Genomic DNA, 13,053 nt, shown 5'->3' with positions numbered 1-13,053 from the left:
AAAAAAAATTTATTATTTTATTATTATTTCCTCGTGTGTGAAATATTTTATCCCAAACCATTCCCTTCATCTTTCATCATTTCTAAACATTATAATTAACCTCAATTGGCATCCAATAAGCTTTATTAGTCGCCATATCAAAGTACGGAGTATTATAGTTTCCCCCACTTAAATAGAATTCGTCTTCGAATTCATGTCGGTGTCGAGTTATCAATCTCTCTCTATGATCTTATTCCTTTTCCTTCTTCATAAGGAATTTTGATTTATGAACTTCATTACCTTCAATTTGACTAGAACACTTTACAAGATCAGGGTACGTATCTTATATCTATTATCATATTTGAGTCAAAACCACGGTACCCTTCTCAATTATTCTTTCTTATCACTAAGATCCCAAGTATGCCTTTAATTTCGTCACTAGCCTCAAGCATATCTTTATTTCGATTCTTGTCAAACCTCTAATCATTCATTTACCTCGTTTACCTCCAATTCGACTAGAATACCTCATTTATGTCTGTTATCATCCTTTAGAATCAAATCGATGGTAGCCTTCACAATCATGATCTCTTATTTTAAGATGTTGAGTACGTCTTTATCACTATCATTAAATTTGAACCATAACTCTATCTCAATCATACCGATTTCAATCACATATTATATTTACTTATGTATGCCTAATCACCATCTTATTATTTCGCTCCTTGCCAAACTTCTCAACATTCATTCATTCATCTTATCCCCATACACTATTATGTAACCTGCAGCATTATAAACATGCCACATTCATTTCTATACATAGTCTCAAGTCGAAAAAGGTTAATGCCTCTAATTATTCCCACATACTTCGGGTTTATCTTGCATTTACGCCACATACTTCAATTATTCCCACGTTATGGATTACATTTCTTTAATCTCATTTCTCTGACCATTTTTTCCAAACTTTCTTATATCATCATAGTTCAACTTCTAATGGGACTTCTTGCCATTGTACCATCTATACAACTCATCAAATACATAAAGTTCAAATCTCAAATTACTAAGAAGAATTATTCACCTCAATTGGTCAAGTAATCAATTTCACATACCCGTGTGTTCATTCATTTCCAAATGTCAACATTCATCGTTACGCCTAAGGATCCATGTGTTCGCGTGCCTTGGACTACATCTTCATTTATTCATCCTCATCCCTATCCAAGATTCAATATAATAATCCTCATAGTTCATGTTAACGTTCTCATATTTAATCTATGAGCATTGGGGTATAATCAATTTTAGATTACCCTTTTTATATATTTAAATCACCGTTCCACTCGCATCTTACCATAAGTTATCTCTTACGTAATCCATAAGAATTCTCATTATGCCTATGCATAGCTTCACATCCTTTTCATGCCCATACTTTTTTCTTATCATTCCCAATTATATACTTAAGTTTTATTGTACTATATATCTTTGCATCACAATGTCATTAATCACATCTCACTCACCAAATGTCCTTTTCATTAAATTGCAATTCGGTATTCGTATATGCTTTACAACCTCGTTGATTTTTCAAAGATTTATCTCTTACTTGATCATTGCATCTTATGTAATACCACAATCTCTAAAAGTCATCCTTATTTCTCAATTATTCTTCATACCTCTAATATATACATTACATCCTTGTTGCATTTCGACTTTAATGAATCACTTAAAATTTAGACTCATTCGAATCGTGCATGCCTTAAGCATTTTCGAATTCCAATTTCTATACTACCTTAGGAAGTTTTCATTATTGGACTTCAGTATCCAAATTATCTTCGATCATCCTTTGTTCTATTTTTTCATACTAATATGGCATCATTCTCCTCGGACTAATCTGTGGTTTGTATTTGAAACTGCAAGACTTGAAACAAGGTTCTTCTTAAGTTTTTTTTTTTCAATGTTAATACCAATCTCACTTTCAACTTACGGCTTTTTGTTTGCAACTACATAACTTAATGCTTGCTTTTACAAGATCTATAGCAGAACTACTCTTAAGTATTTCCTTGGGGATACTTATCTTAAACTCACGTCTCATCGCATGTGATTACTTAACTCGTGACTTAGCCATTAGGCTTCTCAGCAAGTTTCAAAAATCCCACATTTTATACTTGCTGTGTATGATTGGTAATTCCTTCTCAAAGAGGTTTGTGTATTCCCGAAACACATAGTCTCTTATGTGCTCCTTAACATCCAGAGCATGTCGTTCTATAGACATGCACTTATTCTTAAAGATATATAAATACATACTCGTCCATTCAATCCCTAAATTGTCTTCATAGGTTTCTAGTGTGTCACACAATTAGCCTTGTATTGTTACTAACCCTTTTCATTTAGCTGAGTCAAGACAAGAATTGTAAATTCTCATAACGATATTCTGGATAATCCCATTTGCTATACCACCATTGTAATCCTTCATTCACACTTTTATTACTTGGTATTGACATCCCTTACCCATCTCTCATATATTCATCTAACTCTTCGCTCACTTTTCCTTAGCCTTTAACAAAGCTTAATCTCTCGTCTCCTTTATTTCTTAGGATTTGACTTTGGTCAACATATTATCCATCTTAATACTTCACATGATATCTTATCTCAATGTAGCCATTTCAAGAATCTTTCAATTTCTTTTTTAATTATATGCCCATATACAAGGTGATAAAGAAACTTTTCAATTCGTTCATGTAAACATTCTCTGAAACATTTAAAACTCCTAAATAACAGAGTTCAATGACCAATGACCATAATTTAACTTGTAAGATCATTATCGTGCCACTCCCATCTTGCACATGCATCATAGACATGAGGTATTCATAGCGCTGCGGTGTTGGACAGTCAGTGCTGCAGCGTAGCGGTTGCTAGACATGGGATAGTTTCAACGCTACAACGCAAAAGAGTTAGTGTTATAGCGTTGTGGTTGCTGGAAATTTCTTCCACGAATAAGTTCTTCCATCTTTAAAGTTACTACAGGGATCATGCTCAAACATTTGGCTTTCCTCCAAGCCTATCCCACAATCTTCATGACCAGGCATATCTTTTCTTTTGCTTATCATATGCACTAAGTTGAGTCAATATTTTCAAGCTCCTTTTTATCCTTTAACATTTATCTTCGACCAATAGGTTCCACCTTAGGACAATCTTGCCATATTGTGCATCAAATTCTCAATATATAATACCACACATAAAAATATCCGCCATTTATGACATTCCACGATTCCTTAACATTCATAATTAATTGTCTTTCTTGTCATGTAACTCAAATAGTTCTATTGACTTTCAGTACAAATGACCATGAAAATAGTTCATCTTTCTCCACGCTCTACATTCACAATCTTTATTAAATCAAGGATTCGCCTTTTCCCAAGTTCCATAATTTAATTCCATTAGCTATATTTGTGCCCAATTATTACCTCGTAATGTCATGGCATCATTTTGTAATTCCCTCAATACTTAAATTTTACAATCCTTGACTTAATCGTAGCATCCATTCTAAGTGTCACCTATAGCCTTATTGATTTCTCCCATATCCTTTCGAATTGTAACTGCAACTAGAATTCCAAATTTCACCTTTCCACGATTAATTGGTAATCATTTGTCAGGTCTCATAGTTTCTTGTACCATTAATGAGTTTCTATGTCGATCCTTAATAATTATCCAAGGCGACCAATGACGCCACTAAGGTGAATATCCTCATTCAATCATTATATTGCTAATCTATCTCTATCGTATCAAAGGACTCCAATATGCATCAAGTCATTAAAACAACTACTTCATAATCCATTTAAGTCATACAAATAAAAGCCAACTCTTAACTCCTTTGTACAGACAACTACTACTATTTCCCTTACACCGCATCTGTCTAGACTTAAAGTGATATGAACTTTAACGAAAATATTATGTGTCTTTAGGATCCTCGTCGCCACAATCCAGACACATCGACGGATCCTCTTCCTGGTCCTTTTCCATCTCTTGAGATTTTTTCATTTTATCCGTAATCTGAGCTTGTTGCTACCTCTCAAATTCCTCCTTACTAACAGGTGTAGTACTTCTCCCACAACTAGGAGGAAAGTGGAGAACAACGGATTCAAATACCTTTCTAGGATGATAATTACTGATAATCCTTTTTTTTCCATCTTGTTCGTGTTCTTTTTCCTCGGATCGATTTCATTATGCACCAGTCTTGCGAGACTCCTCAAGCTCTTAAATAGTGGTTTACCTTTTGGGAGAACCGATCCACTCAAAAATCGAGTCAAGTTACCAGTTACACTTTCACCCTCGGGCATATATCGGCTTTGAGCAGTGGAATCTAGCGATCTTTCGCTTGAATTATGAGGGGTATCGGGGACTACCGTCTTTTCTAGACATGACGTGTGCAACTGGTGCACCTCCACCTATACGCAACCAAGTATTATTTACTCATCCATCTAGACATCATAAGAACAGGTAAGTTTCTAATGAAGTAAGGGCCCATGTAGCCTCTTGTCCTTGACTTGCGTTGCGCACCCATAATCCAAGTACAAGACTCTACACGGACTCCAACAACTCCGTTGACCACACAAGAATCCCTAGGACTCATTTAAACTTAGAGCTTTGATACCACATCTGTCACAGCCCAATTTTCAAGCCATGACCGGCCAAGGACCCAATGGGCTCAACCCACCAAGCCCAAGCAAGCCTACTTATTTGATCTTATACATTAATCCCTATTCCTTCAGAATCCAAAGCTCGAAATGTTTAAATACCATTTCTTTGAAAACGATTCATAAAACCCAATCATACATTCATAATGGCATCATCCACAAATATATTCATTAATAGATTAACAATGATTCTTAATGTTCACATTAATTATTCACATACACATAATTAGACCTTGATCGTCAGTGGAGTGACTCTGGGCACGATTGATAACACTTAGTGTCACATTAAACCTACCGAGCAATGTACAGGGAGGAGCACCTCGTCCTAGAATCCAATCACCTTTAACTAAGGAAACCTAAAACATGAATTTTAAAAACGTGAGTATAAACTTAGTGAGTGAACATAGGAAGGGAACAAGCATCAATACGGGAGGTTTTAGAAATTATGATGCATTTATGTTGAAGACAATCCAATCTAACTCAATTTCTTGTCACAACGGAAATTTGTCTTTGCTGTGGTGAAAATCAAGTGGAAACCGTTTCTCAAGTTTTAACATTCAAAAATCAATGCAGCCACAATATAATTTCCAAAAACCTCTCTATATATATATCATATAGAAACATATATAACCACCGGCCTCGCCCCCAACTCTGTCTTAGCTTATGTGCACTACCACTCCGTACATAGCCAGGTCAGCACAGCTCATGTGCACTTATACACCGAACATGGCTGGGTCAGCACAGCTCGTGTGCACTTCTGCACCGCACATGGCTGGGTCAGCATAGCTCATGTGCACTCTTACACTGCACATGGCTAGGTCATAATTATCACACAAAAATATCATTTAATGTATAATATACACATCAATATAATGTAGAAACTCATGAATTCATCATGTTCATATATCATAATATCAAAACATTTCATCAAAGGCTTGTTCCCATGCAACTTTTAAAGAAAAACCAACAAAATATTTCAAGTGGCTCAATCAAGCATAAAATCATTTATTCCAAAACATTTTAATGCAAGTTCACTCACCTGGCAACAACGAGATATTAAGTTGCTATTTGTTCGGAGGTGTCTCTAACTATTTTCACTGGCCGATCGCTCATTATTTACTCCGACACGCCCCCACAATATTCTAACTTTATCTTTGCACTTCCTAGCAATAATACGAACTCAATATATTTAATTACATATGTATACGAGCAACACTTCAATCAATTAATCTTTACTCAAATTTATATTTTTCCTAATATCATGAAACCATCTTCAATTAACTCACATCTTAATACATTTTTACTAAAATTACTTATATCCATTGCTTACGTAATTCCTTAAATTATATCACCGGTAACTTAATTATGATGTCACGTGTCTACTTCAGCCTTTCTAAATAATTTCCACCCAAATCCATCTTATATTTCCACACATAATCCACATATATGGCAACAACAATCATTCTCACTTTCACTCGATTATTTCCTAGTTTACACGCATCGTTATCTATTTAACTTTCAATACTTTGTTTCTCAATCCTCCATCCACAATATTCCTTTTTCATTTCTTTCAAATGACATGCCATACAATTTTAACAATTTTCAACTAGCTTATGCAAGTAGATCCTTTCAACAACCATAATTTCCCACAATATTCAACCAACCGTAGGCTTTAAAACATAGTGTTAAGCTTACCATTTTCCTTTTCCACTTTGAATGTACCCATGGGTTTATTGGCTTACATGTTATCAATTTTTCTCCAATCAAGCCAATCTTTACCGCCACAAGAGATTTCTCTAAGTCACTAACTCATTTTCAAAGACTATTTAAGCCAAAAATAAGAATTCTTACCATTCCTTGCTTGAATCACCAAAACCAAGCTTTTTTTTCCTTTCTCTCTTTTTCTTTCTTCTTCTCCTAGAGTTTATATGTGCTGAAAATTGGGGTTAGAAGTTATAACTTTGGTGCACAAAAAGTTGGGAGAAGAATAAAGCAAGAAGAGAAAAGAAATGAAAAGAAAACAAGGAAAGAAAATGAAAGAAAATTAATTTTTCATGGGAGAATGAGAGAATGGCGTTGGAAGCTTCAAGAATGAAGAAGAACCTATCTTGCTGGGAGGATGAGGACTGTTTTGGGCTGAAGCTTTGACCTAACTTTATGCAAAATTACCATTTTACCCTTTAAGTTTCTTTCCATTTTAATTTAGTCCTCCCAACACTCATTTAACTCCAATTTCCTTATATTATCTTTTTCTACATATGTACAAACAAAGTATGAAGTTGGTACTCCAACGCAGTGTCCGCATAATATTTAAAATATTTATTTACCTGAGCTATCTTTACTTAATAAAGACACGCGACCCCATTAACATCATTTTTCTCCGAAATTTTTCTCATTCTTTTTCTCCCCCACTTAGGTTGCCCATATACTCATTTTTCATGAAAAATTTTGAAACTGAATAAAATATTAATATTTTAATATTATTTTATTAATAAAATATTATTTTATTTTAAAAATTTTCTTTTGTCTCCTCTTGTCCCCTTGGTACCCAAAATACCTTATTATGCCTCAATTGACTTCCGAATCACTTTTTATCTCACAAATTCTTTTCTGAAAAAAATTATTATTTTATTATTATTTTCTCGTGTGCGGAATATTTTATCCCAAACCATTCTTTTCATTTTTCATTATTTTTAAATATTATAATTAACCTCAATTGGCATCCAATAAGTTTTATTAGTCACCGAATCAAAGTACGGGGTATTATAATGGTCATTGGTCTCTAGGCTTTTAAATCACCCTATTGTTAGGGCAAAATGAGTGTTTAGAAATAAGGTAGATGAGCAAGGAATTGTTATTAAAAACAAAGCTAGATTTGTGGCTCAAGGATATACCCAAGAGGAAGGAATTGACTATGATGAAACCTTTGCCCCTGTTGCTAGAATAGAAGCTATAAGGTTGTTGCTTGCATTTGCTTGCTTTATGAACTTTAAATTATTTCAAATGGATGAAAAAAATGCATTTTTAAATGGTTTCATTCAAGAGGAAGTTTATGTTGAACAATCCCCTGGATTTGAGGACTATGAAAAACTAGATTATGTGTTCAAACTTCATAAGGCTTTGTATGGACTAAAACAAGCTCTAAGAGCTTAGTATGAAAGACTTTCTAAGTTCTTAGTTGAAAAAGATTATGTTAAAGGCAACATTGATACAACATTGTTTATTAAAAGATACTTAAATGTTTTAATTGTTGTTCAAATCTATGTGGATGATATTGCTTTTGGTGCAACTAATGAGGCTTTATGCAAGAACTTTGTTGAAGAAATGCAAGGTGAATTTGAGATAAGCATGATGGGAGAGTTGAAATTCTTTCTTGGGCTCCAAATCAAACAAAGTGGGGAAGGAATTTTCATCAGCCAAGAAAGATACATTTAAGACATGCTCAAAAAGTTTGACATGCTGAAGTCAAAATCAATTAGCACACTAATGAGTTCATCCACCAAACTTGAGGTTGATGAAAAGGGAAATGATGTTTAGCAAAAACTCTATAGAGAAATTTCTCAAACCAAATGGTGAAATCATCACAGTCCAAAGAGATTCGAGAGAAGAAAAAGGTTGAACATCCATTGGAAGAAAGTCTACAAGTAGAAGTACAGAAGAAGAAGATAATGTCCACTACTGAGATTAGAAAAACTGAAAAATCGCAGACAAAGAAGGAATACAAAGCCGAGAAAAAGAAAAAAAAATCCTTCAAGAAAGTAAGACTTCATCTTTAAAATTTAGAAATAAATTCATGTGGATTAGTTCAAAAAGATCGAAAATGCACCTATTACTTGTGGTAAATCTATTGATTGAAGTATTTTTGAGGAGTCTCCTGAATTTCAAGTGGTTTTGTCAGATTATTTTGAAGAGATGAACCTGAAGAAATTTAGTACTTTCAAGAACCAATCCTACAATCCTAGTCTAGTTAAAGAATTTTATGCTAGCACAGCTTTAGATGAAGATGAATTGGAGGACTTAGAGGACTTTAGTAATGAAGGTTTAAATGTCTTTGTGAATGGGAAAGAGTTTGTTGTAACAGCAGCAGACTTAGGAAGTCTGCTTAAAATTGAATATGAAGAGGGAGATTTTGAAATGCTTGAGAACTATGACCCTTCATCTCTATGGGAAATTATAATAGAAAAGAAAGAAAAGTACTCATCTAAAAGTAATGTCGGTCTCATTACAAGCCCCCAAATCAAAATTTTGCATTACTTTATTGCTGCAAACATTCATGGCAGAGGTGGCAGTTTAGCTATGTTAGTCTTCAGGACTTATGGTTCATGGAGCATGCTTTCAATGGTGCTCCATTCAATTTAGGTCGGTTCATGATAGAGAGAATGAGGGGAGCCTGTAGAGTTGACAAGATAAATCTACCGTATAGGAACATTATCACTTCCTTGGTACAGAAAAAGGGAATATGGAGCTCAAGGTATCAACTGAATTTATTAAAAAGCAAGGACCAAGTTATATATCTTGGGAGTCTGCCTAGAAAAAGAAGCAGCCAAAGTAGAAGCACAGAAGTCTGCATCCACTGAACTAGTTCACATAGTAGAGGAGCAGTCGTGTAAAGAAAAAGAAAAACCAACTGGAAAAGGAAAGAAAACAATGGCCACCAAGACCAAGTTCCTCAAAAGAAGAAAATCCTCCAAAATAGCTGAAAAGGCTAGGCCATCAGCCATTTCTTCTCCTCAAGACCCCTTGAAAATTTTTTATAAATCATCACCTGAACCCTCACCACAAAAATCACCACCAGAACCTTCTCTTAAACCCCTAAATGTGCAATATGGCATTGATGAGTCCACTTTTTCACCCTCTTCAGAAAATGATTAAACATCCTTAGGATTTGATGATGACAAAAATGGGGAGAATTAGGGTACAAAGTTTAGGGAAGAACTAGAGGTAATTTAGGAACATTTGTCAAGCCCAACCTTAAATTATCTACCATGTTATACATGAGATTGATAGAGTGATTGTATATTTGAACAGCCTTGGAAGAATATTTAAAAGTCGGTATTGTGCTTAGAAGTATAAGTAAGTCGATTTATACCTCGAACTAATTAAAATAGGGATTTTAAGGTGAAATTAAGAGTTTCACAGTCCAGGGATGACTCAAAATGGTAATTCAGAGTTCGAGGATCAATTTGGAGTCAAACCGAAATTTTTACTATTTAGGGGCACAATGATCATTTGCCACTTGGGGACAAAATGGAAATTTTAGAAAATTTTTTTTGGCCCCATTTGACTTATTGGAGTATGATTTGAGGTTGAGAAGTGAAAAATTTTAATTCTGATATAATTTGGAGTATAGGGGCGAAATAGTAATTTTACCACCCGAGGGCAAATTGGTAAATTTTCACCCTCGACACTTGCCAAGACCAAGGGATTTTATTCATCATGGATATGGATAAACATGAGAAATGTGTGGTGAAGAATTAAAGAATTAAAAGTCAAATATTTAAAACTTGAACCAATAAGGAAATGCCATGTGTCATGCTTTTATTATTTTATTGTTTCTTTATAAAAAGGCATAAAAATCAACCCATTTCTTTCATATGGTCGGCCAAACCAAGAGCAAAGAAGAACAAAGGGAGAAAAGAAAAACAAAAGCCCTAAGTGGAGAAATTCAAGGAAAAATTAGTGAAAATTCAAGGAAACAAGTGAGAAAAGGTAAAATTTCTTGATTTTGACTGGTGATCTACCTTTCCCATGCATTTCTCCTTGTTTTTCATGGTTAAATTGTATGTTTTCATGATGAATTCATGGCTGGTTGGAATGGGTATGGAGAGAGAATGATGTTAGATTGATTTGATTCTAAGTTATGTTAGTGTTTTTAGTTAGTTAAGCATGTTTAGAAACAAAACAACAAGAAAAGAATCCATTTTCCCCATGAACCTTCAATGGCCGAACCCTATGTGAAGTGTAGAAGTAATGAATTGATTCTGTGATCAAGTGAATTGGTTGAAAAATTGATGAAATGATGATTTATGGTGAGAAAATAGAATGGGAAAATTTTTAGTGATAGTGCACCACAATGGCCGAAATTTTCAAGAAGAATTGTGAGGGTTGTTAGGCTGAATTTTAGATTATTGAAATTGTATTTAGTGAATTGAAATATTAGAAATGAAATGGAGCAATTTGAAGCCAAATCGGACACAATTGTCATTTAATTGGATAATAGGTCGAATTAGGTCAGCATTGCATTTAAGTGGTAGTCAGATAAGTTGCATATCACATCATGCATATACACCGAGCTTGAATTGATTTTATAATGGTCAAGCATTGATGTGGTGAATTATGTATTGTACATTGTGGATAGGTGATGAGTAAATTACACTAGTACAAGTACAGAGATTGTGCTTGGAGACTGAGATTAGGAGTACATCGACTCCTAGAGCTGTGAATAAACTTATTATCGTCTTAATTATCTAAGTAGTTTTATACAATTGTGTGATTTTATGAAAAATGGGTTTAAATGGTAAATTGCAATGTTTTAGGAGAAATTGTGATTTTATAAATAATTTTATAAACTTTCTGGAAAATTGAATACTGATTTTGAAAATAAAATAATTGGAGAATGCCTGCTTGTGTTGTAAATTTATGATTTTAAATTGAATGGCTTATGACAATATATGAGCATGAATGACTAAACTGATTTTTGGTGTTAGAATTATTTGTACTGTGTATTCAGCCTTGAGAGGCTAGGTTGCGATAAATTACCATCTCATGCAGAAAAAGATTTTATAAATCAGGTGGTAGATAAAATAATCCATAGTCACTAAGTGGTGGAGGTTTCTGTGGATTGTCTATGAGAGGGCCACGGTAACCCAATTATATATTTACCTCCGAGGGAATATGTTGGATGAAATATCTCCTGAGGTAAAGATTTGAGTGCACTTCACGTGGACCACCGCGTGAGAGTGAGACTCAGCCAACGCCAAGGTATGGCTAAAATTTCGGATGTAAAGACATTTAACAGCCTTGGCAGACTCGGTTGGGATAACCCTCGATCAAGGTATCCTTGATAATTGAGTATGAGAATGATTTTTGGTACGAGCCAAGCTTTTCAGGAAATCATAAGCCTAGTTGTTTATTTGGTTGAAATGAGTTGAAAGGTAATAAAATTACAGTATAATGACTTATTGTAATTCGTCTCCATTTACTCGCCTTTAGATAGTTTAGATGGTGTCTGTTTACTCACTAGGATTTTATAATCTCACCACCCTCATTTCCTCACATTTTAGGCTCGTGGGAATTTCATAGTTAGCTGACTTTGACAAAAACCTTCATTTGGACTTGAATCTGCAAAAGTTGTAGGTTTTCAGCTTCCGATACATTTTGGTTAGATGTGGGCCCATGTGTCGCCGTAAAAGTAATTTTATGCTTTGGTTATTTGCTTTATAGTATATATGAATATAATGAACTTTTACGCTATAAGAATTATTTACCGATAGTTTTATAAAAATTATTTTACAAGAAAATAGTTTATTTTATTGAATATTTTTATTATATTCAAATGGTCAAATTTTCACTTCAAATGAACGTTTTAGATACTTAATTTATTTTTAAATCACTAAATATATATTTTTTGCTTACCTACTACATTTTTAGCAAGTTTTGAGATTTTTGACAAAAAATGACGAAAATGCCCCTGTGAGCCAGAAAACAATATGTTATGTTCTGATTTGGAAATGACTTGTAATCAATCGAATTACGATATTTGATAACTATTGCTCACCGAGAAAGTGCGAAAGCTGATACGAGAGCCGTGCGAGGTTTCGATCAACATTTGGGGTGAAGAATGTTCGTCGAGGCTTCGCTTCGGTTGTCATGGGTTCGATGAGAGTTCCGGGTCATGACAACATTGACTATTGTTTTTGCTTTGATAGTTGAACAATAAAATTTGACTTTGTTGATAGATGTTTTCGAATGCTGATAGACATTGTTGTTTATGTTTTTGGATGTTGATAAGTTGATGGTTGAATATTTAAATCTATTATTGAAGTGTCTGTCATTATGTTTCTGCTACTACTTTGGTGCTGATATTGGGCTATCATGCTGATGATTGATCTTTAATATGATAATGTGAATGGAAAATGGCTGTGGATGTAAATGGATGCTAATTATACTATATTTGTTGAATAATTAATGTCATAAATAAAATCTAGTAACAATATGCTGTTAACAAACACAATTGAAATATTGGTGATATTTTGTCAATCAATCACCTATTATTGATTACTCTATATGTTTGTATAAATATATTATGAATGTATAATGTCATTGTCTGTATGACATGAACAAAAATTTGCTGAAATGAATAAGTAGACTAAGAGCACTAAGGGGGAGCACT

Source organism: Theobroma cacao, chromosome 3 (assembly GCF_053813885.1).
Source record: "Theobroma cacao isolate CCN51 chromosome 3, ASM5381388v1, whole genome shotgun sequence".
NCBI classification, from domain to species: Eukaryota; Viridiplantae; Streptophyta; class Magnoliopsida; order Malvales; family Malvaceae; genus Theobroma; species Theobroma cacao.
The sequence above is the reverse complement of the archived record's forward strand: the minus strand, read 5'-3'. Positions refer to the sequence as shown.